At 40.2% G+C, this 25,825-nt stretch overlaps 1 protein-coding gene across 1 annotated transcript in view; it reads left to right on the forward strand.

Moving 5' to 3' along the window:
* IRS1 (insulin receptor substrate 1) overlaps nt 1-25,588 on the forward strand; it is a 48,510-nt gene extending 22,922 nt beyond the window's left edge. The window contains exon 2 of the mRNA XM_058031436.1: nt 24,518-25,588. The gene's annotated coding sequence lies outside the window, so the exon portion shown is untranslated. The remainder of the gene's footprint in view (nt 1-24,517) is intronic.
* Nucleotides 25,589-25,825: the final 237 nt, after the last annotated feature.

Consider the following 25,825-nt stretch of genomic DNA (forward strand, 5'->3'; position numbering starts at 1 on the left):
CCTGAGTCTCACATGCTGAGAAACACTCTGATGTCACTTCCTTGTGCCCTGATGTATCTGCTGGTCTCTTTTTTCCTTCCCTGTAGGTATGCTGGGGCAGGCACTGTCATTTTCCTGTGTTTGTGCAGCATCCAGGCCTTGAGCTGTCACAGTGCAAACAATGTCCATGATCATTATCACTGGTTATCACTCCTTATCCCTGCACTTCTCTACAGCACTGGCTGGGCCCTGGCTGAATGTGTGATGACATTCAAAGTCTCCACAAACCCCAAATCAATAGTCCTCACCTTGTTCTAAAAGCTTCAATTGTTGAGCTTTCTCCCCTTCCTCCATCCTGGTAGCTGTTTCTGCCAAAACTTGTCCAGAAGTGCAGCAGGATGTTTCTCAAGCCTGCCTCATTAAGGTTGTGACCAGGAATTTGGTGTGTACACCAGCTTCCTTTCCTCTGTTTTTAACGTTGAGTCTTGTGTGTGATTGCTTTCATTGCTCTGTAATCTGTCTTGCTGTTTCTACTTGCTGATTGATTTTTAGGAATAATTTCAATCTTAAAAGGCACATCTTGTATGATTTAATAAGAATTGGATCCTTTTTTTGCATCAAGTGGTACTTTGTTACAAAACAAATGAAAGGTGAGCTGTCTTTTTTCCTGCCCACAGTTGTTGGGCAGCTTGTGAGGAAGGCTCTGTGTTCCTGGGGTGAGCTGCAGTGAAGCAGGGGTGAGACCAACAGGGTCAGTCCCTGTGAACAGCTTGGAACTGGAGCACTCTGGAGAGGAGAGAAACAGCTTCTGATTCTTTAATTTTATGACCACAGTCATCTAAATTTAAATCTTCTGTGACTTCAGGGATGATGAAACCAGATAGCTTGGGAGGTTCCTCCTTTGGGGCACATGAGAGAGCAGCAGCCAGACAACCAGTACAGACAAGCAAGAGGCATTGAAACACACAGTGATCACTCAAGCTGTGCAGGAGGGAGAGCTATATTTACCAGATACAAGTGCTAATAATGAGACTTCAAAGAGAGCACACCCTTTTATTCCACAGCTGTGCTCTGCCATGCAGAAGAGACAGGGTAGCTTTCCAGTGGAAGTTTGCTGCGTGTCTTTGCCTTGGGGAAGAAGTTCAGAGAGTAGAATTAGCATAGAATTTCAGAAAGAATTGATCAACCAGTAAAACCATTATCAATTACCTAAGAGACTCTCCAAAAGGATTGACAGAATGGTGGAGTTAGGGCTTGCTAAAAATTCTTGAATGAAATTCTTTTTAAGTTTACTCCTCTGTACTGTGTCCGTTACCTTGTAGTCAAGCATGAACAATTCAAGGAGGATGCAAGATAGCAGATAATCATTGTAAGATGCACTAACCTGTCATCATCATGTGCTTCATCTTCCTCAACTGGATATCTATTAGATGAAAGTCCCAATCCAGGACTCAATAATAATTGGTCAGAGGGAATAGAGCACGTGTGAAGTGAAAACACAAACACTACTGGTCAGCTGAGGGTAAATAAACCTTCCATTCTGGTGTTTGGTCTGTGATTTGAAACTAGTCTGACTAGACACACATTAAGGGGCAAGATAGTGCAAGTAGATCTCAAATACGTTGAATTAATTTGCACTCTGGAATCTGGGAGTTAGTGAGGTTCTTTTTTGGGAGGCAGTGAGTTACAGCATTTTTTCAAGAATGATATGCTAATTGTTACTTGCAACGTATAAGCATCTTTGCAGCTGAAAAATACAAAATGAATGTGACATATTTTAAGAAGCAGTCTGTGTCAACAAACCTGCAACAGAGTCCCAGATCTAGTGGCTAAAAAAATTAGCTTTCTGTTGTAAAGTTACTGTCTAGACGACAGAATCTGCTAAAACTAATACTTAAAATTGGGGATTTTTTTTGTCTGAAATTATTTGATGCTCAAAAACAGAACAGAATACGCTGATTCCTTTGACTGACAAAACGGAATGAAGCTTTGATAGTTAATTTAAATTAATTGTTGAGTTTAAATAAAGGTATTGTGTGTTTCCTTTTTTTCCTTTTCTTTCACAGAGGAAACTGCAATCATATCCAAAAATGGAAATTATAATTTTTTTTTAAACTTTAGATCTGATATTTTTACCACATGAAGTTTCTGCAGTACATTTTAGGGGATAGCCCTTGGCAATTCTGCACATGATAAATGATGATTTCTGTTGTGGTTTAACAGTGATCAGGATGCAGCAGAGAGCCAAAATGATTATTTTCTTAAGATCTTACATTAATCAGAAAAGTTCTTAAGGCATTTGTTTACAGTTACTGGTTAATTTTCTTGTGCAATAAGCTGCTGTAGCCTTCCAATTTGGGTAAGTTTTTGTAAAATTTCTGTTGGTGCTGTGGTGATTCAGCTTGCCCAAAACCAGAATGCTTTAGCAGAAGAATTTTGCTTCACTCTTTAGTATGTTTTTTAATTAGATTTTTTTTTCCTCCAACCTTACTTGGATTTTACATTAACTCTTTAAAAAGTAGTTTTGAAGATTCTTCTTGACAGTCATTTTTCATTGTAAGGTAAAAGTGAAGACTGATAGCTGACAGGTACAAAATGACATTAGGAAGCCTGATGTCTGTCTGTCATGCTAGAGTATCACCAGAGTTGCTGTTACAAGATCTAATTTCCTCCACAGTAGTGTTCAAATAGCTCCATCCATGGATAGTCTACAATTCCATGGACAATCCATTGCAGGTTTTGTTTGCTGTCATCAGCTGTGGAGGTGTGATGTGTGGGTTTGGGGTTTTTTTCAGTTTTGTTGTTTTGCACCCAATTTCTGTCCTGTTTAATAAATCTCCTGTATCTGGTAATTTTCCCACAATGATAAAACTAGCTCTGGTGATCTTGATTGATCTCACTTGCCTTCCCTGTGGCTCCTAGACATCACTCAGACCAACAGCTCGATTTGTTACCTTGCACCAGCCCCAGAATAATTCCAGTTTTGATGAAAAATAGTGGTACTGTTACTTTTGTGTAGCTAGATGCTGTCTAAGTGCAGAGGAATTCCAGAAGACCATCGCATAACTTCAGTGGGCAAGAATGTGGCAGACTAATGTCAGCATAGGTAAACATAGGTTTTTAAACAGAATTTTTTTCCAGTTAGGAAAAAATTATTCTAAACCATGCGATGCTGAACTCAGAACTGACGGCTGCAGCTTGGAAAAGAGGATTTGTGGTTGTCATTGACAGTTTTCCAGGACTATTGTGAGCAACGTGGAGTAGCAGCAGCCAAAAAAACTGAGAAAAACCTGGGCTGTGTGTGCCTCTTGCATCATCAGGAAAAGGTACTGAGGACAAGAAAATACCTTTTGTTGGTATTTAAAACACTGGTGTGCTCACCACATTTTGAGCACAGGGTTTGGCTTTTGTGCTCACATCTAAAGAAGGTGGATTTAGTGCCTTTAGCTTAGGGAAGATACAGAGGAGGGCAGCCCTCAGTCCAGAGGGGTGGTAGTGCTGCCTTGTGTGGAGTTGCATAATTTAAAAGGTTTGATTTGGAAGGTGGGCCACTGAGAGGGGCAGTGGGTTCAAGGTTTACGAAATCATGAGCTGGTGAAAGGGTGAGCTCCCAGCTCTTGTTGGCAGAAACCCTGCAGCACCAGGACCCTTGGTGAAACTGGTTGGGAATCAGTTTAAGACAGATGAAAGAAGAAAGTGTTTGTTTACACATCAGGTACTGAATTTATGCAACTTGCAGCCAGAGGATGTTTTGAAAACAGGCTGAGTAGGCAGGTTCAAAACAGGGTTAGGAGAGTTCGTGGTCAGAGGGGAGTGGACTGCAGGACATGGGCTATTGGTTCTCTCTAAACAGCTCCTTTTCTGCCTTGTTGGAGATGATTTCTGGGCTAGATGAACCATCAGTCTGACCCAGCTGGGTGTTGCTTACATTCCTGAGCTCTCAGGCTTGGTGGGATCTTTTTGTCATTCACTTAGAATTATGTTCTCGTTCATGGCAGGGTTAGATGGAAGCCTCTCTTTTCTTTTTTTGTATGTTCAGTAAGCTGCACCTCCAAGGGAGACTCTTGGATATAATTACGAAATTCATCAGTGCTGCAAGATGATATGGCTATTACTTCTTAATAAGCTGGAAAAAGTTTCCTTCTTTGTAGCCAGGAAAAAGTACTGGGAAGTCCATCTGGGAATGTGATTCATCCAGGTCACAGTCATAATTTTCCTCTCAGATTCCAAGGAGAGGTTTGGGATAGTGCTCAGATACTAGTGATAAGATTTTATTTAGATGTAGCTTTTAGTTGTAGTGGTGAGCAGCTACACTGTTGTTTATGCAACAAAACTCCAAACACTTTTTATTACTTCATCAGTGGGACACACTCCCTGGTATTTGGTTATGTCCCAGTGAACTCTGAGAATTGGGAGTTATTCAGCCTCTGCCTCTTCTGACAATTACCAATGCTCAGGAGCAAGAGTAAAACCCACAGCTAGAAGTTATTGAATCTGAAGGATGTGAGTAATTCTTTTGCTAGAGAGTAGGATAGAGTATTACAATATTTTTAAGTATTTTTTTTAATCCTCCTTAACAAAGTTAACTTCAGTATAGCAGTGCCTTGTAGGGTGGTAACCATTGGTAACTGGAAAGACAGTGAGCCTAGGCTTACTATCCATATTTTTAGATTTAATTGGGATAGACTTAACATAAAAGAGGTTAATAAAGAGAATCTGGAGGTTTGTTGATAATGTTAAGACAGGAGAGACTGCAAAGCTGAAAAATAGTGAGGGCATTCCTTTCAAAGGTGGTGACATTTTGTTTTACTTTTACCATCAGTGTCTTACAACAGGAAAATAAATGCCCCATTTTTAATGTAAGGTTCTACAATTGTTTTTATCCTGGAGGAAAACTTAATTAATGGAAAGGGCTAGGTTATGTCTAAATCTGTACACTGTTGAGCTTTATCATAGCCTAATGTCAGGCTGCTGTAGAATCCCTCACAATGAAGGCTGTGCTAGCAGGAGTTATTATTCATGTGGATATATACATCTGGCTTTTCCTTGCTGGGGCACAGCTGTCTTGGAAGAAGACTGAGTATGAGCCCTTTGAGAGCTTGTCCTGCTTTCTTCCTCCTTTCTTCCTTAGCCCTGCTTTGTCTTTCCACAATTGCAGTAAAACTTGATAGCTCAAAGTGTAAATTAATCCTAAACTATAGAAGTCCTCCCTTGAAAGAGACTGTAAATCTCAGCAATACACTTTGTAGAATACAGAGAAGGAGTCTCTGTTTATGGAAAGAATGGGACTTATGTATATTTTTCATAAATACTGAAAAGAAGTTTATAAAGTAAAGCTTCCTCAGAACCAACCAACCAAAAACCTCCCCTGTTTTCTTCTTTGACCAAGAGAATCCTTTCTCACTGTTATGAAATATATCAAAAGTGTCAATATTTACTATTGCGTGAACAGTCTTAAATATTTACTATTTGAAGCAGCTCTGTACCTTTTTTGTTCAGTTTTCAGAGTGCGTAGTGTTTCTACTCAATACACTGAAAATATTAAAGGTTAACATTGTAGTTAGTTATCAAAATAATCTTCTAATTTGCATCAAATGAGTTTGGTGAGGTTGTATCAAAGGCATTCTTTGTGGGTGGAAAAAAAGCACTATAAGAATACAGAGACAGTGGTTGTTTACATGATGAGCACTGACACTGCAGACCTGAGCTTAGAAGCGTTAGAGATTTGGTGTGGTTTGGTTCCAGTCACATTGTGCAACAGGGAAAAACAAATGGAGAAAACCTCCTTTGCTTTTTGTCCCCTTGGAGGTTGTACCTGCCTGAGTGACTGTATGTCAGTCAAAGTACTCACAAACGTGGAAAAATGAATCATATTCAACAATGGAACCTCTTGCTGTTCTGAAGGGATGGCAAGTTCAGAAGGCCCTTTTTATTGGGGTGTAGCCTCGCTCACTCAGTCTCTTATCAGTGTCTCATCAGTGCTGGAAATGCCACGGCCCAGGCCCCAATGGGCCACAGGTGTGAGCTCCTGGTGTTTTTCTGGGTTTTAATTCCAGAACAGGGCCAGTCAGCTCCAAGAACAATAAAAGCCACAGTCTGGGCAGCTTCTCTGCCTCAGCTAGCTAAAAAAATTAACTGAAAGCAAAGGAGAGCTTTCTCCTGTTGTCTGCCCATGCTGCAGACAGCAGAGTCTGTGAGGATACAGGGGGGGCAAGTGCAGGTTCTGATAACAAAATTTCTGATAAAAATTCTTCTCCTCCCCTTCACTCTTGGAACCAGTCTTAAAGGTGCAAGACTTAATATCCACCATGAACAGAACAGATGATTTGGGATACATGGATGATAGTCATCCTAGGACACTGTAGAAATTGATCTTCCCACTTCCTAACAATCTCAGTGCTCTAATAGTAGGGGAGGAGGAGGAGGATGGTGATTTCTTTTCCTTCCTGTAAATCATCAGCTGTTAAGAGTGAAGGAAGGATATCTGCCTTAAACCTTGGTTTGGTTGTTTCATGCAAAAGTCACAGTGCAGAAAGCTCCCTAGATTGCTTTGCTGATCCATTGGTAGTCCTCCACTGCTTTAAACACTAAATTGCTGCAGCGTGGTCTGTGCAGGGACAGGGTTCTGGTGCCATCCGTCCAAACTCTGAGGGACACGTGGAGCCACCTCTAGCACAGAGAAGTGTGCAGGGGCCACCTGATGCACTGTTTCGTGTACAAGAACAAAGGGATGAATGTTTCCATCTCTTTTGATAAGTGTGTCTGAGTCTGCAGAGAGAGCATTTAACAAATGCAGCACAGGAGGAGCTGTGAGCTGCTGAGGTTCCCTCTGTGGCTGAGTAAAGCTGTGAGCTGCACACCAGCAGTGGGAAATCTGATGTTCTCAGTGTCCATTCAAGTGGCCTTGCTCCTTAAAGCATACATAGTGCTGTTCTGCAGATGGATGAGTAGGGATAATGTCACAGCCTGATGGCTACTGAAGGAAGAGAGCTGCAGCACAGCCTAGAAAATTGTTACAGCTTTGTTCAGTTTCTCTGTTTCTATGGAAGTTTTTTTTTCCACAACTATACTTGTAGAGCAGAAGCTGAAATTCAGTCCAACTTCCTATATATATATGTATTTCTATTGGCAGCTGTATTTGAAGCTTTCCTTGGCTATTTAGCTTTTAGAGGTTGACAAAGGCTGTCTGAAATACTCTTCTCTGATGATGAGGTAACTGACCATATCACAGCATGTGGGGAAGCTTCCTACGCAGCTAGAGATGGAGGAGAGGCAGTGGAAAACACTCAGGTCCAAATCAGCTGGAAAGAGGGGACAGCTGCACTGTATTACTGTGAACAGAAAAGATGCAGTTTGGTTGTATCAAATGGAGGAGCAGCCTCCTGAAGAAGGGAGAAAACATGTCAAATAAGCTGTCAAATAAACCAGGTCCTGAGTTCTGGCTAGGGCAGGGATGGCAGCCTACCTGTGCATTGGAGGTGAGAATGAAGGAATTATTTTAATAAAAAGATGAAGTTCTGAAGGCTACAGGTCCTTGTACAGGCTGGATCCGTTTTCTCCCTGTTGCAGAATGTCAAATACCCTGGTTTTCCCATGACAGCCTCACTAATCCAGCTGCTGCAGTTAGGAGTGACTGTAGCCTGATCACATGTGGAGATTACTGTAGCTACAAACTAAAGTATGGCCATTGATATTTTGCACAGTCAAGTTCTCATCTCTGAAGCTCTGTGAGCAGAAAAATTCCATCTGTTACTCTTGGAGAAATATGCAAAGTATCCACATAATCTCTTCAGCCTCTCCATTCCCACAAATCACGGGGTGCTCTGACGGACGTGGTTGCCATGTTCCTTATGAGAAGGCTGAAGTCTTGTTGCACAGTTTCAAAGTTAACTTTAACACCTTCTTGGATGTTATCTCAAACTGTGAGATTTGTGGGGTTTTATATTTAGCTCAAATTGTCTGCTATAATTGGCTTTGAGGCTGCTTATAGAAGGGTAGCTGACTGCTCAGGAAGCATGCCTGCATTTCATGTTACTTAAAAACATGTGTCTGTCTTTTTGTCATCTCAGAATCTGCTTTGCAGAGTAAGATTTGTTGGCATAACTCTTCAATTTACTTCCTTTATTTCCTTATGTCTGTGAGAATGATATGAAGCTGCTTCTTCTGCATCTTCTCACTTGGCCACAGACTTGTCTTGACACCCCAGCCCACCCTCGATGGTGCTCAGCTTGTCTCTTAGTTTCACACAGCCAGGCAGCAGTGAAACCTGGAGGTGGTGGCTGTCCTGGGAGCTCTGCTGAGAGGGACCCACACAGCTGTGCTGGAGAGCACACCCATCATCCCTGTGCTGTGGCCACAGCCTGCCTTGGGGTCATCTATTCCCCATTATTGTACCTTCTAATTATAGAAAAAAAAACCAGTGCAATGACATAGTTGCTTACCTTGGACTTTTTGAGTAAAATGAAAATCTGTCCGTATGGCTGTGATGTTTTACACTGATAGTTGTTGTTAGTGCCTTGCTAGATGCCTTGGGTGAAAAAGAAAGAAAAGTGAAGCTGAATTCCTTCAAAACATTCTGTGAATGGTGTGGAATCAAAATATAATGCAAGTCAGAATTTTCTGTCTTTTTTTCACCCCCAAACAAATGGTTTTTATTAATTTGCAGTTCAGTTGCATTCTTTCAAGGTTAGTAGGAGTTGTTCCAAAATTACAAAAATAAATCTATCTAGAATGATGGTTCCCAATTGATGTGCAGGGGCATGCAGAAGAGCCAGCAGGCTGCTAGATATGCTTTGAAATCTGAAGTAATTATAGCATTCTCTCTGAAGTGTTGCATTCAGGTTATAAGCACACTTATGCAAGGATTTTGGCACATGCAGGTATATTATGGAACAATTAATGGATGCAGAAGGATTCTGGGAAGAAGGGCTCCTCAGGAGAGTTAAGGTACTTGGGCATCAGGTACTTACCTGGTGTGGATCTTACTTGATGCTTTGTTTCTTAGTGATGTGAACATTTTTTCTTCTTAGTGGAACTCAGAGCTCAGATTGCACTTCATGCAAATGTTTGCATATTTGTGGTAACCAGAAAAATTGCAGCATAATGATCATATTAGAGACATGTATGATTCTCTTGCTTGTTCTTATTACATGTGAGTACTAGGAATATCTTGCTGTACGTGAAACAGAATGAACACCATCTCTTCACTTTTAAAAGAACCTGCGTGCATTTCATCATGATACACTGTATTAGAAACCCCAGTGCTATGGGTTTGATGTAATTCTTCCTTTGGAAGAGCTGGCTGGCTTAGCTGCACTCCCTTGTTCATTTGGAGTGTGGAAATACTCGTTAGTGCCTAGCAAACCATGCAGGAGGTGCAGCAGGGTTTGGGAATTGGCTGTGCTGCAGCTGCTGTGCAGGGGTTGGAGTGTCTGTTTGGCTGTTTCCCAGCTGCTGGAATCTGTGCCAGGCACACCCACCCCCTTCAACTTGGTATTGTAGCCAGAGGCTTGAACCTGAGGATCTGCTTTTGCCAAAAGAAAGGTATGTATGAAATGACAGAAAAAAACTGTGAAACACAGGGTCTGTTAGAGATGCTCTGCACTGTGAATAGAAAGTGCTTAGTAATGGATTTTCAAAATGATAGTATTTTCCATAAATGATAATATAATTCAAAATTAAATATTCTATTCCTATGCTTTTGCCTTCCTGCCACCCAGCTGATAGGTTTCAAAATGAACTATCAGCTGCAGAAGGAGCTGCACGTTGTGGGGCAAGAAGTACAGTTAGTTTCCTGAGCTGAAAAGGGGCCAAATCCACAGGTGAAGAGGGGCTGGGGGAGGCCTCTCTGCTGTAACTTAATCTAAAGGACAGATAAATTATTTTCTAAGTCGAAGCAATAAAAAGTTCCCTCTTGGAGAACCAGTGGTATACTGATTTATAAATGACTGCTGCTTTCTTGTTGCTTTTACAGCCTGTAAGATGGAGGGGCTTAAAGCTTTGGGGGATATTTAGGTGTGTAGACACCTAAGATTAATTTGTATTTTATTTTATATGGGCATATATGGGTGCTAATACTTTATTTGATCTTCACTGGAGCAACCACCACCAAGTGCAGAGAGTGGTTTAAAATGATAGCAAAGCTAAATATTGCTTGTTAATAGTTTGATTTCTGTATTGTGAATATCAGAGCCTCTTGCAAGCTTTTTTCTGATAAGTGTTCAAATCACTGAAAATAAAAGTCAAGGTATATTCTCACAAGACACTGAGCCTCTCAGTAAGCTGTTTTCCCCTCTCAGCTCCTTTCCTAGCCTGACTTCTTTTGGCTATGGCTGTAATGCAGGTTACAGAGGTATTTGAACTGCTTTGTTGCAGGTGAGGACAAAAGGTGCTTAAATACTTGCAGCTCAAAGCACTGAAATGCTGTTGCTCACCCAAAGGCTGTCCCTTAAGTGTTGAGTGACTCCAGTGTCCCTGTGTTACCTCTCAAAAGCTGAACCTGCGGGCAGCTTCAGGACAAAGAGTGATGTGACCTTTGCAAGCTTCTGGGTCATATTTTGAGCTCATAGTTTTCTAACAATTGATAAATCTGCACATATTTTTTACCTGGAGCTGGACCATAGCAGATACTGTAGACATTTGAGGGAAATGCTGAAATAAATCTTGCTTTATGCTTGCCTATATCAACAAACTAAGGGTGCCTGAATGTGCTGTGTGCATGTATGCATATATTTGTGTGTAGCAGTCTGTGTACCTGTGTGTGTGGAGGGAGGGGAGATAAAACCAATTTGTGGCAAATGGAAGCAAAAAGTGGAATAGGTCACATGAAAATACACCTGAATGATTGCAATATCAAGGCTGGTGGAAGGGGTGGTCTGCAGTAAAGTGAAATGTCCCTTTTTTGTCCCAGCTACCTGGCAGCAGGAGCTGCTGTACCCTTTGGAGTACCCTGTCTACTTGGGCTTCAGCTTGCAAAATATTACGGGGAATGCAGTGTTTTAAAGCTACTGTTGTTTTGTCCTTCATTAAGGCACAACATGTTTTGATTTGTATGGAGAATATCTTAAAGACTGGATGCTTTGGCAATGTAAACAACTCAAAAAGGAAAATGCATCTGTTTTCTATTACAATCTAATATTATGCTCATCTGTGGCTTCTAAGTAATGGGCACTTGTTTACATATTACAGAATATAGTTTATAATTTTATAAACATAGTTTATAGTTGCATATTGGTTTCCTAAATAAAAGAAAGAAAAGCAGTCATGGCTTATGGTAATGCTTGCACTGAGACAGTCCTGGAAGTCCAGAGAAGCAGCTGGTATCCAAGGGTGGGAATGAAAAGCCTCTGCTTTCTGCACTGCCTTTCCCATAGCTCAAATACTGCCTCTCCTTATGCTCAAATCTGTTTGGTACTACTAATGACTTCTGCTTACTAAATTTAGGAGTTGTTGTAAATGAAGATTATAGCATTGTTTTCCTGTAACTGAATCTGATTTGTAAACCCTTAAGTGGAAGAGAAAGTCTTCTTTAAGTGTTTTAAAGCAAAATGTCAGTAGATGTCTGTGTACTTCCCTAGTTTAATCACTACATCCAAATTGCAGCTGTGGGATATTTCCAAAGCCCTGTTTTCCTTTCTTACATTTCCATTAATTTTCAATGAAGCGTGGCTTTGTTGAATGAATTGGGTTATTATTTTCTGCATCTCAAATACATCACATAACTGTAGTGGCCAGTTCAGCATTTAAAATCCACAGCTTTGAAATCTTACACATCTGAATGTGTTATTACTGTTTGTTGATGTAGGATTGTTCTGACTGAAAGAACAATATAAAAAAAATTGGTTATTTAGTCCTCCCTTGAATGCCTAAGCTTACAGTACACTTCAAGCAGCAGTAAAGGAGTCATCTGAGCACAGAAGAGAAAATAAAGAGTATGGAAGCATGAGTAGATACATGCCTAAGCCCAGAAGAAGAAACCTCACAAATGAAAAAGTAAAAAAAGATGAGAGGTTCATGGGTCTTTTTATTAAAAATCTGTGATTACAATTATGCAAGAATCTGATGGTCTAAGATGAGTTAAATTTAAAATAATTGTTTCATTTGCCCTATAAGGAAGTTCAGGGTGTTTTAGCTATGTTTCTTATTCTTTTGAAAATGTATATTACAAGAAGATTTTTCACTTAAAAAGTCATGTGAATGTCTGTATTGTCTATATTTTTCATGGTAAAATAGCAGAACATCTAATTTGCTCCTATTTTTGACAACTTTCAGTGCTTAAGGCAGAAATTTCCCATGCTTGTTACTAGTCTCCCTCCAGTTGAAATTCACTGGAAAGCTTTAGCTGAAAGAATTTAACCATCTTCAGTGAGATGAGAACACCATTCCCTTTTCATCCTTCCAAGCACAGCTTCAGACAGTGCTGGTGTTTTGCAGATTTTGAAGTGACCTTGAAGTTTGGAAGGAAGCAATTGCTCCATTTCAGGGGGTGTATTTGCCTGAAAGCCACACTGTGTTATGTCAATACTCTGAGTAACTGAGAAATGCCAAGTTGCATTTACAGTAAAACCTGCTACACCTTCAGGTATTATTTGAAAAAGCTGTGGCTCCCACTGTGTGAGCTTCCACAGACCTTGATGGCACTTTTCTCTTAGCAACTAGGACTGCAAGCTGGGAGAGAATCACAGACAAAAATGAAAGTTTGAGAGGCAGTTTTTTCTTGCTGAAATACCAGGACTTTGGCTGAAAGAAAAAGTTCCTGTGTTGGTATTTCATCATATTGTCTCTGTAGAACAAAATGCCAACAGATGCTGCAGAAACTCCTGACTTCTAGTTGTCATGATTCTTAATTCAAATTAAACATTGCATTAAACCTTATGCATAGTTAGTAAGTGGAGAGAGATGAATACTTCATTATTGAGACTGAAGAACATATAATAGAAAAACAGTGATTACCAATATAGGATGTATTTATCTGTAGAAAATAACTGTAGCTAGTTTTCCCCTTCTCCTTCTATAATAACTTTATTTCCGATAGTCCTCAGAGTTTGAACTGAGAATCATACATTTTGTGTGACAATATGGAGATTTGGGGGGAGGGTGTTTGTTTTTGAGGCAGGGAACTGTTGTGGTTTTGGAGAGCTTTTTTGTCCAGTAATGCAACTGAACTACTTTTTTCATGCTACTATAGCCTACTTTAGGTCCTTTTTGTATTTACACACATAGGTAGTGTTGTTACACTCTAACCTTTTGTACATGTGAGAAGTAGAAAATGCATGTTACAGAACAATGTGATAGGCAATATACCTTGATAAATTCTAAACTGCAAAATATATATTTTTGTATGATAACATATTTGCAGAGTTTTCTTTTGTTCCTTAAGTGATTTGAAATGATGAAACATATCTTCAGAAAAGCTTTAATAATATGAGAAATCTGCTGTTGCTGGAAAACAGATGTACAAAATAACATTGACTGAGATCTCTTTAGTTGCTGTGCTGTGTACTTTTTTTACTGCAAAAGACGATGAAAATTGAAGTTTTATAACAAAAATACTAGCTTTATCTTAATTAAAATTTTCATTTAAGAGAACTGGAGCTTAAATTAGAATATTTTTGGCTCTGGCATGTAGATACAGATTGAAAGTAGAAATTGTGATACTCTGTCATTCTTCATATGTCCTCTTTACTGTAACTTGGCCATTCAGAGTACTGGAGGTACAGGGAGTTTCCAAATGAATACAAAACTTAAGAAACCAATGTAATATTCTGTTGGATAAGGGGGGAGCTGAGGAAGAATTTATAGATAGCTTTTGAAAACAGAAATTATATTAAAAGGGACTGAGCTGTAAAACTTCTTGAAAACTGCACTGCTGCTTGTCACAACCACTGATTATTTTTTAAATTATATTTAAATTTTTATTTTATCATTTCCCTCTATGTTTCAGGCTGCCTTCATCCATCTCAAGCATATCTTTGATCTGTACTTGCTCCTTGAAGTATAATGCAAGCTTCTGTTTTTTAAGTTACATCTATAAGGCTGAATGGAACATTACCCTCCTTGTTTGACCTCCCACATGCGATACACAATCCATTAAATCTCATGTAATATTTAAGAATTTAATACATTCTTTGCATAACATAACAGTAATAATACTGACAAAACACTGCTCCAAGCAAAACTGCTTATACAAACAGCTGATGTGTGAGCAGTGGAGCTAATGAAGCTGTGTTTCTATAGATTTTCTCATTTATTAACTGGCCCCTTCCCCTCTGCAGCTTCTCTGGAGTATCTGACTGTGCTGCGCTGATGAGGGAATGGATGCAGGGCTTGAGCTGGGTGCTGACCACCCTGCTCTCCTCTTCATTTTGGGGAGAATTTCAAATGTATCATCAGGTACTTTTGTAATCACTGAGACTATCAGCAGGCCAAGTTAGGTACAGATTCTTCTCTTGGTTGAGAGGACTGGGTGGCCAATGGTACAAGTTTGTGTGGTAGGTTAGGAGAACAGAGAGCTTTCCATTTTAGGAGATTATAAAGTGCAGTGATACAGCATGATAAGGCTGGAATTTCATATATTTTGTCAAGGTTAATTCTAGAGGATGTTTTCAGTCACTGATTAACCAAGACATCTTAATTATATGTGATATTGTGTGCAGATCCTTTAGTGTGCATGCTAAGCCTTTAATCTGTGCTGCTATATGCTTTTAATTTTCAATTGACTTATACTAATAGCTTCTAAAGGGTTATCCTTAATGCTGGATTTGACAACTCATGGAAGATTTATGTGTGACAATAAAACAGTGTCTATTATCATCTAGTGAGATTTTAGTGATACTCTTGTGAACAACTTTGATTATATGGAAAGGATTCCATGTGGCATGGGGTTTTTTTGAAGTTTAAAATATCTGACTGAAAATTCTGAGATGAGAAGAACTTTCACCTAGTTTGACTTTTGCTTGTGTAATTATAGAGTTTCACAATGCTAGATTGGTGTTGCAATTAAATAGCTAATGTGACTGTTGATTAGTTTCCCATTTGAAATCATGGCAACTGAACAAGTGAAGGTTAGTCCATTTAGGCTGTTAGTAACTTTAGAATATAATATTGGCAGTCATTCAGGCTTTTAAGATTTTGCTGAATGAAACTCAAAAGAAACAGCAGTAAAATACTTGATTTGTCTAATTGGTCTTTATCATTTGGATTTAATTCACAGCTGTATCCAAATAGGGCTCCCCCTGCCTAAGTGCCTGCCAGGTGCTGCCTCCTCTGCTCTTCAACCTTGAGATAGCTTCATTGTTTTGAATGAGATTGTGTTTCCTTTGTGCCCTATATTTACTATTTTATTGTTACTATGGTTTCTGGAAATAAATTAGATGACAGTTGTTTTGAAAACCTAATCTATATACAAACAAGTTTTTCAGTGTTTAAATACTGCAATGAAGAGTTTAGCATGGACTATCTCAGAGCTTATTAAAGTGCTCAGTGTTGTTACTGAGGTTAATCCCATAGCAGTCCGGGGTACTTTGATTGCTAATTCAGTAGGAGGAGAAGGGTACAGCTCTTGTTTTACCAATGAAGCATTATTTTCTGATGTTGGAATTTTTTTGTCTTGTTTGGTTTTTTTCTCCAGCTAAAAATTCTATTGCATGTAGAGTTTTCTTAATTTTATAAATCTGTTGTAATGTGGAATAATGCTTGGCTGTATGTAGTCACACTCAAATGCTATTTATTTTTGTAAGCATTGATAATTTTGCCTCCCACCCTTGTGCATATGGGTTGTTGTAGTTTCAGATCATGGAGCACAAAACATACATTTCCCACAAAAAATATATTCTTCAGTTTGTAGGAGTGATCCAGGAACGAGGCATTTTCTCAGTTCTTTTTATTCTCAGCAGTGTGTGGCTGCCCAATGGTTTATTTATAGCACCTTGTCCAGATGCTGCCCTGCGTCTGTCTTCATGTGGGCACTGTCAAGACATTACCACCCTGCTGTGTGCCCCTGGCACAGCCTGAACTCTGCTGGCAGGTAGCAGTTCTCAGCTCACAGGCAAGGCGCTGAGACACAGGAGGATTAGGGCAGAAAAACTGTGCCCTAGATATTACAGTGACTGTGCATGTTTGAGACTTCGCAACTTCCTCCTCCTCACTATAAAATTTCATGTAGAAAATAGATGGGATTTTATCTTTTCCTTGAGACTAAGACAGAGTAACTTGAGTGAAACTACAGAGCAAATCAAACCAAGGGCAGAATTAGATTTCAGGTCTTTCTGCATGTGGGTTTGTGCTTGTCCAACTGGCTGTAGGTTGTATGCCCCAACCACAGCACTTCACTGTTGGCAGCTTTTGAGTATGGCTGATGCTCTGAATTTCAGTTATCAGCCTAAGTGTCAAAGGAGTCTGAGCACCAGGTTTGAAGTGCTGGGAAGAGGAAGATGCCATGTGAGTCTTAGAGAAGTTTTGCAGTTTATTGCAGACAAGGAAGGTAAAAAGGTCAGGTCAAATGAGTGCAAACTACTAGAAATAAATTGTGAATGTATGTGGATGAAACATGAAAATGCATTCATACAGAAACAAATGATGTTGTATGTCAGTAGTTTTCTAGGATTTCTTATCTTGGTCTACAAAGCAGAAAACAATGTGTCAAAGCAGTAATTGTAGTTAATTTCATGTCAGACTGATACCTCAATGGTACCTCAGTGAAAAACTAAATCTGTGGTTAAACTGTTGTTTTCTAGTCCAGCTTCAAGATGTAACAAGCTTGGCTGTTGCTCTTTGCTTTATACCAAAGGCCTTCTCCTTTCCCTTTATTAAAGCATAGCCTCTAATTTGTTTCCAGCTCTTTCTGCTGTATGGTAGTTTTTATACTACAGAGTAGCAGACAGTTTCAAAATAATGGATTCTTTCATTCTACCTTGGCTTTCCAAACTTCTTGGTACAATTTTGTCAACTTTATAATATTTCATTTGTTCTTGTCCCTTCCCTGCTTTGTATTCTTGGCATGCTTCTCACACTGTGTTTTCCAGTACGTCCTTATTAACCTTTTTTGATACTTAATGCGCTGTTGTTTTGAATTGAGGAAGTGTTTCATCCAAAATCACTGCAGAACTTCCTTCCCACGCTGCTGCCCAGACGTGCTGCAGACTAGCTGCTTAATTTGCACTGGCAAAATTTCAAACTGAAGGTCAGCTGGCCAGGTTATCCCCCTGTGGGGCTTCTGTATCCCTTCCTAAATGCCATTTTTCTTCTGTTTGTTCTCTGTTTTCCCTTTATTTGTCCATTGGGAGGAAAATGGCTCCAGAAAAGTTGAGTGGTGTGACTCCTTCCTTGCTTTAAATTGTAACTCTCACAATTTAGCATGTATCATGGAAACAGTTTCAAGGCACTTTAGGCTATTTATTTAGGGTTTTTTACATGTTGTCAGAGAAAAGTAAATCTATCAGAAAATGAGCATTTTAAAGTTGGGTCAGAAAAGCACAAGAGAAGGTGGTAAGGTTTGGCTTCTGGAATGGGGAACCAGCCCTGAGTGCCAGAATGGCATGTGAAATACATATTCACAGAAAGATAAGGATATTCAACAGCTGAAATATATTCTGATTATGTGGTAGCTACACTGTGTGTTATGTGTTGCTAAGCTCTACTGCTGATGTAATTTACTTGATATAATATGAGCACCACTTCAGTGCACTCAATTTGGATCAAAATTAATTGTGTATATTTAAATTGCTGACAAGCTGAGGGGGTGTGAGTGCATCTAAAGGCACCCAGGTCATCTGCTTCCCTATAGTCAGAGCAGTTGTAATGATTCCCAGCATTGGTGAGTTTGCTGAATTCGAAACTACCATTAAAGTAATTTATTTTGAACTCCTAAGAAAGTTCCTAAAAAAGCTCCTTTGAAGAACAAATTGCATAATGATGTTGTTTCTGGGTTCCCCTTATTAATATTGTCGCTATTTGGTTATATGTTTGATAAAGGTAGAAACTGAGCAGTGTTTTCTCTTGAAGGATACAGCCAAACAAAGTGTACTTCACCAGAGCTTTCTCGAACTGGATGTGGATTATTGGGTCATCATGAGAGGTGTGAATGCTACAAATTCTTCAGGGTTAGACTCAGTATGAATTCCAAAATAAGGAATGATCCCAATTGTAGAATTTGCAAGTCTGTTTGAATCTTAAAGACACAAGCAGTGTTGTCCTGTGAGGACTAAAGCTATTAATGAGGTGGTGCTCATTTAGGGTTTGATACTGCTTTCATTATTGTAGTCTGGGGAGGAGAGGAGACCTTGGCCAGCAGTGTCTTTAGCTGAAGGATATCAAACACAAACAGCGCTGCCAAGTGTATTAGAGGAGTTTTATGAGAAGATTTGGAATGAACTTGGAGTATTGATCCCTGGCTTCGTAGTAACATCATTATTTTCAGTCCCGAAACAAAGGGATTTTCTCTCTGTTGTAAGCCAGACTCAACGTTTAGCTGATTACTCAGACTATTAGTAAAGGAAGGGAAAGATCCACACCTTCAGTCCTTAAAAGTTTGAAGACACAAACATGAGAATCCCATTTATAGCTCTACACCTTTTAATGAGAAAGACTCTGCCCATGTTTTTCATTTCATAGAAATCAACCAACCACAAACCTACAGGCTGCATCTTGGATTTTTGTTACTTGCAACTGCTGGACACTTGTTTTGTTTTATGGCTTGCTTAGCTGTGCCAACACAAGAAAAGTTGTAGAATTTCTTTACAAAACACGCTATTGAGTTTAAGCTCTTTCTTTCTAAACTTAATTGTATTTTGTTTCTTTTAGTCTCCCAAAACCACAAAAATTTGGAAACTTCTTTTCTCAAAATTGAAAAGATGAAATATTTAATCAGAAATTCAGTATTTGGGTCATCAGTCTTGTTCAAACCCCTAACTGCTACTGATTTTGTGTAATAGAGCAGGATATCCCTTCAGTATTTTTTCTATATAGAAACTTTGTGATTTCCTTTTTCCAGTATGTGTTATGCCAGTGCAGAGAGCTGGCTGGTGTCCTCTTTTTGGTGGAACCAGGCAAATGTGACCTGCAGCAGCTTCCCTCTCTCCCGTGGCAGGTGCTCGGGGCAGGCAGCCTTGGCTTTGTGTCTGTGGCCGCAGCCTTTCTTGCTGACCTCAGTGATGGGTTGAGTTTTCTCATGAATGAGTTTAAATCAGGTTGACATGCTGTAAAGCTGAAATCAAACATACGAATTCTTTGCCGGGCAGAAGCTCATCCAAAGAATGTGTGTGGTTTAGCTTGTGCTTTCCCACTGTACTTACATCCCAGGAAATGGGTTCAGAAATGTAAAAACCTGGTTCTGGCTCATCATCTTATTTTTAAAGTCTCATTGTTGTTGTTTTTTCCCACCTTCTATTTCTGGGGAATAGAAGAATATTTTCTGCTGTAGTGAGGATGGCTTTGGTTTTTTTTCCAGGGCTGTACATGAACTTTGTCTGAACTAATAGCAGAAAGCTAGTATCATCTGTAAGTGGTCTTTAGGTTCCTTCCTCCAGCAGTGAATGACCTCTATAAAAGACAAAACCGGGTGGAAGCACCAAATTCACTTATTCTGCTTTATAGGAAAGGACTTGGTTGAAACCCAGTCTTCAGTAATTCCCCATTTAAGACGTGCACGGGAAAGCTGAAATCGGCATTTTGGGGTACAAGGAAGAAAATCTTATCTATTAAATGCAGATTACAGCCTGACAAGTTAAATAGCAATGTTGTAATGACTTTGTTTGGTTCTGTTTGGAATTGCTTTTGTTCGACCCGGGCTGCAATTAACGCGCTGGAGCAGCCATTGTTCCTGCCCGCATTCCTTGGCTCTTGCGGCGTCCGGGAGTGGGGAAGCGCTGCAGCTTATTTGCATCTCTTTGAAAAGGAGTTACTTGAACTAGCTGAAATTTTGGTCGATGTTTTTAATTTATCCGAAGGAGATGCGTCCCGTGCCTGTGTGCACGTTGGTAATGCCGGGGAAAATGTAAACAGGCGCTGCTTGTGCTCACCGTGCGGGGAGCGCGGCACGGGGCTGCGTTGGGTTTGTGCGGGGCAGGTGCGCAGCGTGTGCTTGGAATTAGTGATGGCTCATGCAGGTGTCACCAAGACGAGCTGTGTAAGAGTTCCTCAAGACTTCTTAAGGTGTTTACTGTGTATGGGATCTCTGAGGACACCCCGTTATAGCTGTCCAGGCAATGGTGCGGCGGGCTGCGCGGAGAGCTCGGCTGGTGGAACCCTGCGTGAGTCCTCCCGGGGATGTTCTCAATGGCTCTTCTTTTGTTCCGAGCTTTTCTTCATGAGCTTTTTATTTTTTATGAGCTAGATTTGTTCATTATGTGGGAAGCCGCCACACACAGAATGAGGTGATCTGTATGATCCTAAAGTAAACAACAAATGCACTTCTAAAACCTTTTGTTTATGACTCGTAACTGTGACAGGGAGTCTTCAACTAGTCCTTGCTCATGGTTTCAAATGAGGTGTTGATGTGATAGGTACAGTTCTGGAAAATGTGTTTGGATTAACAAGGTTAATGGCAGAGCTGCAAAATATCCTCATTTGGTAGACTGAGAAAATAATCGATATTTTCTTCAGTCAAGAACTATCTTTTCGTTGCCCTGGCTGTGTCACCTGTGGAGTTGTTTCCCGAACAGATGCCAGCTGACCCTGGGAAGGGGTCACAGTTGCTGAGCAAGTCTGATGTTTGGGAGCTGTGTTTTGCCCTGCTGTGTTAATCAGTGACAAAGTAGTTGCATTTATTTGCTGACATGATGGTGGAACTTCAACAGCAACTTCATGGTATTGGATTGTTTTGAAATTAAATGACTCTTTGGAAAGGCAATTCTATTGGTGTTTTAGGGACAAAACACATTATTGGCTCTTAATCGCTAATGGAAGTTTAAGTTGGCTACTGGAAAGCCTTTTGCTGGAACATTGCTTGAGTTTTCACTTATATTTGCTTTGTTTTATTTTTTTCCTCCTTGGTTACTTTCAAAGAGAATGGAGTGTAAGGAAGGAGTAAGGATTACATTTTAAGTGTAGTTTAGCAACACCTCTATGTTATGTATGAAAATTCTGTTTAACTTCAGAAAAGATATATTAAGCTGTCTAGACACTCTGCTCTTAGTTCAAAATTTAGGTACTCTTCTTCTCCAGCTTCCCAATAATGGAAATAAAATGAAATATCACCTTATTTTTAGTTACTGGATTTAAGAATGGGATTTCAGCTGTAATAGGAACTGCAGCTAGCTGTGCTGTATCCATCCTGGACTAAGAGATTTGAGAAGGAAGCTTTGCCAGCTGGAACGTGCCTCAGTGTTATCTGCATGTGTGTTGTAACAGATGTTGAGCAGAGACTACTTGTCAGAGGTACCTTGTAGGAACTTTTAAAGATGCTTGTTTGTTTCAGTACATTTTTCTTGCATCACTAACTTTTTCCATAAAGTCAACCACAAACTGCATTATTGGGGACTCCAGCTGAAACTTGTGGTGAATAGGAAATAGATTAAACACAGGTTTTCCCTTTTCTCTGGTTGCCAGCAGTGATGTCAGTAGTTTTAATGATCCTTACCTCAGCTTGCTGCTGTCTTCACACTCTCTATTAGAACACTTGTCTTCTGCACTGTTTTGTGTGTTGTTAAGGAAATGCTGATGGCTGGAGGTATCCAGCCCATTACTTCATTTCCAAATAAGGTTCTTTCACCTTAAAGCACACTGCAATAGCTCACTAAGGAGAGAGGAGATTCAGATTGCTTTGTCAAAAATTCAGGAAATACTCTTTTGAAGTCCAGCAAAGAACATTTGTATGCTAAAAGTGAGGATAGTGCTTTTGGCTGTGCATAAGGCACAAGTAATGGATCCAAGGTTTATAGGATGAGTGTATTTCCAGTGACCTCAGAGGAGCAGCTTTGCTCTCAGATAGTCTGTTTCCTACACATCTGTGTGCATTCAGACAGAACAAGCACCACTGGACTGTAGCAGTAGTGTGGGTTGTCATTCTCAGTTACTCAATTCGTGGTTTGTTGAAAGAGATTGGTCAGAGGAGTTGGGTATGAAAGCCACTAATTGCAATCAATAGTTTCAGATGGTCCTTAGCAAAGATCTTTGTTGTTTTTTGGTTTTTTTCCTTTCTCAAAATTAGAAGAAAACAAAAACTACCAGTGCATCTTTAGGAGAGGGTGACAGATTTTCATGTTGTGCTGCTGAAGATCTGGAGGTGTAAGTACAAGCTTGAAAATGCTCCATGCCCCTTTGTCCTGTCATGCCTGCAGCTGACGTTTGTATGAAATTCAGCCCATACCAGGTCATATCCTACATGATTCTGGCTCTTCATCCTGTCTCCAGGATATTTCAGGCTTCTGTGATTTTTCACATTTTTTACACATGTGCAGGACTATAATGTACAAGTGTTTGTAACTGTGGGTTTCTTCAGTTTTCTTTGCTTAGTTAATTCTTCCAGGAATTGTTTTGTTTTTCCCATAGACTTGTTACCCTCTTTCTTCTTCTGACTTTGAAATCCAGGAATTATTGCCCTCCAGTAGTGGTTGAGATGACTTCTTGGCTGTATTGATGGAATTGGTGAGGAGTTGGATGGGACAGGCTGTTTTGTTCAATACATGATGTATTTGAGTTTAGATGACCTCGTTTAGATGAATACTGCTGAAGAGGCGTAGAACTTGGCCCTGATGCTGCAAGTCATGTATTATTTATGTTCTTAAAATCTCTCAGCAGAATCAAGTCTGGCCATGTAGAAAAGCTGTTTCTTGCTGTCCTTCCACTTGCCCTGTTGGTTTGGTCCTTGCTGGGGGCACCCAGCAGTTCCTCTGGCCCTGCTGGATGGGAGCTGAATGTGGAACACCCACCTTGGATATGCAGCACGCACATCACGCACACTTTGCCCCTCCATTTCAACAAGCCATTTCTCTTTTGTTGCTTGTCTTTATTAATAAAGTATGGCATTACTGGCTAATTTTAGGTCAAATGTAGTTGAAAGCTGACAGCTATGTGAAGCTGTGTATAGATATTTGGGTAGGAACATTCCAGTAGATCGCAATGTGAGTGCAGAGGAAAGTTGAAAGTAAATAAGAGATCTGTGAGATAATTCTCCAGGGAGTTTTCACAGCATACCACACATCATTTGCAGGGATAGGCTTTCCTTTCACTTGAAGGACCACACAAAGTAAATTTTGTTTCTTGTGCAATTAAAGAATATAGGACAGGAGGTCTTTTCAGTTTTTTCAGTTCAACGTGTCTATGGGAAGCCTTTATTTGTACTGAGGAAAGCGCACTGTTTACTTGTCTTTTCAGGAGCTCAGTTAATATTGAACAAAGAAATAGACACACTTTTATGTAAAATATGAGTCTTGCTTCAGCAGGTTTTAGCAAAACTATTGAAATGTAAATGCTGGTAGTCCTCTAACTCCAGTTAAAAGACAAGTTGTATTCATTTCAGTGCTGCGTGGTTCGGTCCCCAGTGGGTCTGGCTGCGTGTCAGTGGTGTGCAGGGAGGAACTGGGGCTGTGGTGTGGGAGGCCCAGGGGTGCTGGGCAGTGGGGGCACCAGGGCTCTGTGTGTGGCCAGCCAGTGCCCCAGGGCCTCAGGAGCGGTGGGAGGCAGCCCTGGTGCCCCAGCGTGTGACCTCAGCTCTGTGTCCCCCAGCAGGGACCGTGCTCCCCACGGGGGCTGGAGCAGCTGCCAGCAGGACACGAGGCCATCAGCCCCGAATGCATCCTGCTGGGCACTGCCTTGCTCCTCAGCAGGGCTGGGGCTGACAGCCTGCCTGGGAGAACAGAGTCCAGAGGACTTGCTGACCCAGACTGGTGCGCTGTGCACTGGGTCAGGGGGGCTGCAGCAGATGAGGAGAACGGGGGGACAGGGTCAGAGGCAGCTTCTGGTATTCATTCCCCTCTAAACCTGTGCTGTGCATTGTCGGGGCAGGACCTTGTTATTCACCAGCACTCTCTCAGAGGGAAGCAGAATGTTGATAAATTTATGGGCTTTTGCAGGATTTTCTATGTACAATGTTTTTTTGGACTTGTATGTCAAATAGGGAGTGGTAATGCTGCACCCTGAATGCTCCATTTCTTGGTCACCCTTCCCAGGCTAGCCTGGTGTTTGCAGGTGGCCAGGAAGGCCTCTTGTAGGGCCTGACATGCAGTGAATCTTTCTTGTAGCTGGTAAAAATGCCAACAGCAGACTGGTGTTTGGAGCTTTCCTTTCTCTTGTTACAGGAGCTTGTCAGAGTTAATCAGTATGGACATTTAAATTGTTTCTGCTTAGGTGAATCTCTTGCAAGTTTTAAATGTGTTTCTGACTGCTTTGAATTTTATTGCCAACATCTGTTTTAAATGCTTTGGGGATTCACATGCTTGAGTACAGTTCAACTGTGTATGCCATAATTTTTCAAGGTGCTAACACTTTGAGTTTGAATGATAACTCTTTTAAAGAGAAGAAAAACAAAGGAGGGGTGGGGAAATAATTGCAGAAAAGTTTTAAAGTGCTTGTGGTGTTAATTTTCTTTCTCTTTCAATTTCAGAATGATGACCTACACAACCTCAACAAATCCTTCTTTTAAACTCATGGGTATCAGGACTATAAATGTTTCATGCTATCACAACTAGGACCTCACCTCCTCCTTCTCTTCCTCTGTAAATGGGTACGATGCATCCAGTTCAGTTTGTTTACTTTACACAAACCTCAGGAGTTGTTGACTGAGCTGCACATCCTGTGTTGTGCCAAGCAGAAGCACTGTGACACCTGGACAACAAGTCTCTCTTACTTCATCCTCTACCATAAGGACTTAGCTGGCCACATGAACTGATGTGCCCACCACTACATCATGGTGAGAATGGGTATTTTACTAGCACATTTACACAACTTCATTTGCTGCTGAAAATCTGTATGACAAATCATCATTGTAAATTATTACATACAAGACATAATGTTGGTTGAAGAGTATTAAATATTTAACATAGGTTTTGATTTATACATGTACTTTTTTAATTAAAATGTAACTTTTCCTACAGCACATCTTTTTTGATGTGGAACTGAGGTATACTATATTCTGTTGTAAACAGAGTGGGGAACCTGCTTAAAACAAGGCTTCTAAGAATAGAGTAGGGTACTATTCTTGTTTTAAGATTGTAATTCAGAAAATAATATAATACCAGTCATTGGTCCCTGGGCCTTGATTGTACAGTCATGTTTACTGATACTATCAGTTGTAAGATAACCCTGATGTTGAGCTGAATTCTTTCCAAAAGAAAAATAATTTTGTACTCCTTGTAAAATAATAGTCTGTATTAACTGCAATGAAGACAAACATTACTGTACATGGGTATTTACAAGTGTCAACTTTAATTCATCAATTGCACAGTAACTGACAACAAATCAGAAAAAAGAAATCAAAGTCTTCCATTGTATATATTGTAAAGAAGAAAAACAAACAAACAAAAAAACCCCAACCAACAGGAAACCAGAAAGCAAAATGGAAACAAAAAAAGGGTGAACTTTTTAAATTGACTCTTTCCCTGGAATGAAAATGTGGGTGTTTGTAAATTCTGGAAATCTCTTTCTATATGTAATAAACTAGATACTGTTTTATCTGCTGTAGTGGGTTTTGGGTCTTTTTTATTTTCTTGGTAAGCTCTGTCAAATATCTGAAATTGTCCCACCAGGTTTCAGTGATGTTGCCATGGCTTGTCACTGAGAATGGCTGTGGACCACTGTAGCTTAAGAATGAAATGAAGTGTAATTAGGTGGAGTAGGAGCATGCTTCCTTGCATTCTCTCACTGAAGCCCTTGTTTCAGTTTTCTGGAGACTTTTCAGGATACAGCCCCCATT

Source organism: Melospiza georgiana, chromosome 10, assembly GCF_028018845.1.
Source record: "Melospiza georgiana isolate bMelGeo1 chromosome 10, bMelGeo1.pri, whole genome shotgun sequence".
Taxonomy (NCBI): Eukaryota; Metazoa; Chordata; class Aves; order Passeriformes; family Passerellidae; genus Melospiza; species Melospiza georgiana.